The 4,680-nt window shown below is 42.6% G+C and overlaps 1 protein-coding gene across 1 annotated transcript in view; it reads right to left on the bottom strand.

Moving 5' to 3' along the window:
• Positions 1–224, bottom strand: part of Zbtb43 (zinc finger and BTB domain containing 43) — a 24,224-nt gene extending 24,000 nt beyond the window's left edge. The window contains exon 1 of the mRNA XM_010613554.3: positions 141–224. The gene's annotated coding sequence lies outside the window, so the exon portion shown is untranslated. The remainder of the gene's footprint in view (positions 1–140) is intronic.
• Between the last annotated feature and the right edge of the window lie 4,456 nt (positions 225–4,680).

Genomic DNA, 4,680 nt, shown 5'->3' with positions numbered 1-4,680 from the left:
GCGCCTCGGCGTCCTAGTAGACCGAATAGGCCCGGTGCGGACGGCGGTGCCCGCGCGGGGGCCTACAGAGACGTCCTTAGCCCTCCCCCCGGCTTTTCCTCCTCTCATCCCTGCCGGCAGTTGTCCGGACCCCGCCGTACCTGCCAAGGGCTCCGAGCTCACATACCCCGCCCGAGGCACCCTCTTCGCCGCCGGCGCCAGGCCTCTTCAAGCCGCCGCGACCGCGACAGCTTCAACCTGCGTCTCCCGCCCCCGGAAATGCTTCCCGGTCCCGCCCCCGAAACCGCCAGTGCTTCCGGGGGTGCGTCAGGGAGAATGCGGTGTGCGCATGCGGGATCCCGTTTGGGGTGGAGCTTCGGGGGAGCGCTCAGAGATCTCGGCCTCTGTGCGGAGCGGTCTGGAGCAGGTTAGTCAGGTTTAGTGGCTGAATATACCAGTGGAAGTTGGGAGCCAATCACCGAGTTCAAGGCCTTTTTAAGGCCTTGACATATATCAGCTTGTCTAGAAGATACGTCAAAATCCTTGACTGCCTCCATAGCGCCCACCCCGCAGTTGGCACGTAGTGGACGCTCAAGGAATGTTCGGTGGGAAAGATCAATGCCCTCTTTATGGCTGTCATTGTACTGGTCGCCGGGTCGCACATACAGTGGGACAGGAGCGCTGCCTCTAACCTCGAGTTCTGCCACTCCCAACAGCCCTCCCTTCTTCGCCTTCAGACCTCTGGACCTGTTTTAAGCCTTCTGTGAAGGAGCGAATTCCTACTAACATACCTTCCAGGCAGCTACTGGGGTTTAGTGAGAGTTGCCTCAGGATTTAGGGTGGATGCTCTTGTTGTGTCAGATACACCTGTTTGATTTTTGTCTGTCTTAGATCAAAGGGTTCAGTTTCCCAGCTTCTTCTTGGTCTCTAGAATCCAGGAGTGTTCCAAGAGGAGGCTGGACTTTCTGAGAGAATTCGACAAGGAAATTCTCGGAAACCGAAGCAAAGCAAAGAAATGAAATATTGAAACATAGAAATGGTGGTGCAGAGCAGCTTGTCAAGAAATATTGTGGATCTGGCCGGGGGATTTACCTCAGTGGTTCCACCGCCTGCTGCACAAGCTCCAAAGACCCAAGTTGGATTCCCCAGTACCAAAAAAAAATAATAATAATTTATGCTCCAGTCCCCCTTTATACCTAACGATTACTACAGGTAGGATATTATAATTCTTTCTTGTGGGCTCTCCTAAAACACACACCCAGGCACACGCACTCACACATGCACGCACATACACAACAAAACCCTCATTCTGCTCAGGTAGTAGGGGGAAATCCTTTGGTCTCAGGGGAAGTAGACCGTCACTTCAACTGCAATGAGTGGCTCATAACTGGCCCGAATAATTCTGGTAATCTTGTTTTCATTAACTAACAATTGGGATAGGCAATGTCTAACTTCTTGTTAATACTAGAAATCATTGGGAATTGAGGAAAAAGTATTTTGTAAATAGTCCACTAGAATTTTTAGTTGACTGGTTTTTAAGTGCTTTGCCACTTTAACTTTTTCCTTGCCTCTAAGCAGATCTGAATTTGCAAGTTCAGCTACTATCATGCCCATGAAGTAACATGCAAATATTAATGCTGGTAAAGCAAAATGATTGCATCTCAGACTCATGACATTAAGCTGTATTTCCAGTTTGGACTACTTGTTATCAGATGCTTTGCATGAGCCAAATAAACATCTTTCTTAAACTTATTCCATTAATCTTGTGGACTATGTGTCTCCAAACATTACAACAAGATATAAAAGGTTGCTAGGAGACAAGCTTTCAAGAAAGTTAAGGAAAACATCTGAAGAGAGAAAAAATGCTGGAAAGCTAACCTAGGAAGTTAGCACAGCTGAATGTTTGATATTATACATAGATACTATCTACACGTGCTCTGATTGGTTGGTGCATGTCCCATAACTGACAGATATTTTGGAAATCTCTGAAGATAGGTAAAGACTCATGCTGCTACCAGTTACAGTCAAGATAAGAGTTAAGTTTCAACATCTGGTTAGAACCTAAGAAGGAATATACCTTCAGGGAAAGGTAAACTAGGGCAAAATCTGTCCTGCAAAGATGGGCAGCAAGGAAAATTGTCTTTCTTTGCTTTGGCTCTGAATGGAGGTGAAGAAACATTCTCCCAGAAGATTTATGGTCTTTGGCTTTCACATAGCCATAAATGTGCATGATTCAAAACGCCACAAACTAAACATTTTAGTTTAAAATGGACCCAAGTAGGTAGTGATCATGGTACTTGGCCAAAGCAAGCGCAAATCCTCTCTGGAAGAATCATTGTCAACCCAAGTCTCAAAGAATTCCCACAGAGTTCCAAATGAATATGAACTCACAATCAGAAGCCGCAAAACCCATGAGGAAATAATCAAAAAAGACAATAAACCAGATGCAAGTCCAAAGCTATGTCGGATGTTAGCTATTTTAGAATCAACACAAAAAGTATATTTTTAAGAAGAACTAAAATTACAAGTGAGAATCAAGATATTCTCAAAAATTACTAGGAAAATGTGAAAACCACATAAGAGTTATAGATATGTTTATTTTAATAGTTTAAATATGTAATTCATTGGAATGGTTAACACTAAATGAGATATAGCTGAAGAGATTATTGAACTGGAAGATAAACTTGAAGAAAAAAAAAGGCATCACAGAGAGAAGATGGAAAAGAGTAAGGTCCAAAAAGAAAGGAAGAATAAGGCCCATCATATGTCATAGTAGGAGACAGGAAAGTGAATATGAACACCACAGCCGTTGTCAAATAATGATAGTTGAGAATTACCCAGAGTTGATGAAAGATGCCTCTGTTATTGTTTGTATTTAGAACGTCCTTCCAAGGCCTCATGATGATAAGTTGGGACTTTTTTGTGTGTGTGTGGTACCAGGGATTAAGAACTCAGGACCTTGCACTTGTGAAGCAGGCGGTGGAACCACTGAGCTAAATCCCCGGCCCCTTTCTTTTTCAGAGTTAATTTAATCTGGAATGTGTGATGCTGGGGTTAAGGGCCTGTGATTACTAAACCACTACATGTGAGTGGTTAGTTTGGCACTGCCCTAATCCAGGTGGTCTGAGCAAAATACAAGGGGCAGAAAGATGCTGGTAACTCTCGTTACCTTGTGCGTGACATGTTGTTTCTGCTGTGCCATGCCTGTTTGTCATCCCTGCCTTGGATTTGGCTGGTTATGAGCTGAAACCTCTATGAACTACAGGCCAAATAAACCCCTTCCCTTCTAACTTTGGATGTCAGGTATTTTCTCTCAGCAATGAGAGAAAAGTAACTAACACAACCTCCTAAGCAGAATAAGGAGAAAGAACACCAAGAGATAGAAAGGAAAATCAGATTATGATGGAATGATTATGATGCTAACATCTGACTTTCAACAGCAACAATGGGAGCACTGATAATAATGTAACTTGAAATAATAACATTCATGGGATAAGAGAAAAGTCTAGAGCTATATACTTAGCAAAATAATTTTTCAAGTATGAAGACAACACTTTTAAGATCAACAAAAACTAAGAATTACCAACAATTTAATGGAATAATTTTCTAGAAGGTTTATTTCAGAAGCTGGATATGGTCTTATCCTTCAGTAATCCCAGCTACTTAGAAACTGAGACAAGAGGATTACTTGAGTTCACCGGTTCTAGACCTGCCTGGGCAACATATTGAGAACACAGAAAAAGAAGAAGGAGAAGAAGATATAATTTGGAAAGAAGTAAAATTAGCTCAGGAGGAAGTTCTGAGGAAAAATAAGATTGGTGAGAAAATAAAATGACAAATATAACAAATGTAAACAAATATCAAAGGCAAAATAACAATAGTTTATTGTGTGGGGTTTAAAAAGGTAAAACCAAATAATAGAGCAACAGAATATAAAGATAAAAAGGTTACTAAAGTTAAAGTATTATAACAGTATGTGTCAGTAATCTATTGCAAAGCAAATAGCCGTAAAACTTCAAACATACAACTGCATTTGTTTATTGCTCATACATCTGATGTCTGTTCGGAGTATGTTAGGAAGCTCTCCTGTGCTTAGCTAAGCTCACTTTTATGTCCAGGGTCAGATGATTTAGGACAGACTTTTCTGCCTAAGTGACTGCTCTGTGTCACTTAGTCACCATCTGGGTTCCCAGGACAAGTCCTTAAGGTGTTGGCAGAGATGCAAAAGGGAATAAACAAACACGCAAGCACATTTTTAGACTCTTCTTACATCTCATTGACCAGAGCAAATCACAGAGTTACAGTAGGGCAGAGTTACGGTAGGATAGAACCGTGAAGGTTTATAGCAGAAGGTTTGCCTACAAGGAGAGGTGAAGACTTGAAGTGGTAAACACTTGAACAATCTAAGATCCTTCTATTGTCCGTAAAAGTTTAGGTTAACACTAACCCACAACTTTAAAGAGGAGAGGTTTGTTTTGGCTCACAGTTTGTAGAAGTTTCAGTCCATAGTTGGCTGGTTGGCTCCAAGGAAAAATGGCGTGGTAGAAGGGCCTGGGCAGAGGAGAGCTGCACACAGTGCATCTAGGAAGCAGAGCGAGCTCAAGTGAAGAACAGGGAAGGGAGATACACTCTTCCAAGGCACACCCAAAATGACCTGCCTCTTCTGACCAGACCCCACCTTCTAACAGCAAGCAAGTCAGC

The sequence above is a fragment of the Fukomys damarensis genome, unplaced genomic scaffold (assembly GCF_012274545.1).
Source record: "Fukomys damarensis isolate Sample0158 unplaced genomic scaffold, DMR_v1.0_HiC HiC_scaffold_36, whole genome shotgun sequence".
NCBI classification, from domain to species: domain Eukaryota; kingdom Metazoa; phylum Chordata; class Mammalia; order Rodentia; family Bathyergidae; genus Fukomys; species Fukomys damarensis.
This window is presented reverse-complemented; position numbering and strand designations above follow the sequence as displayed.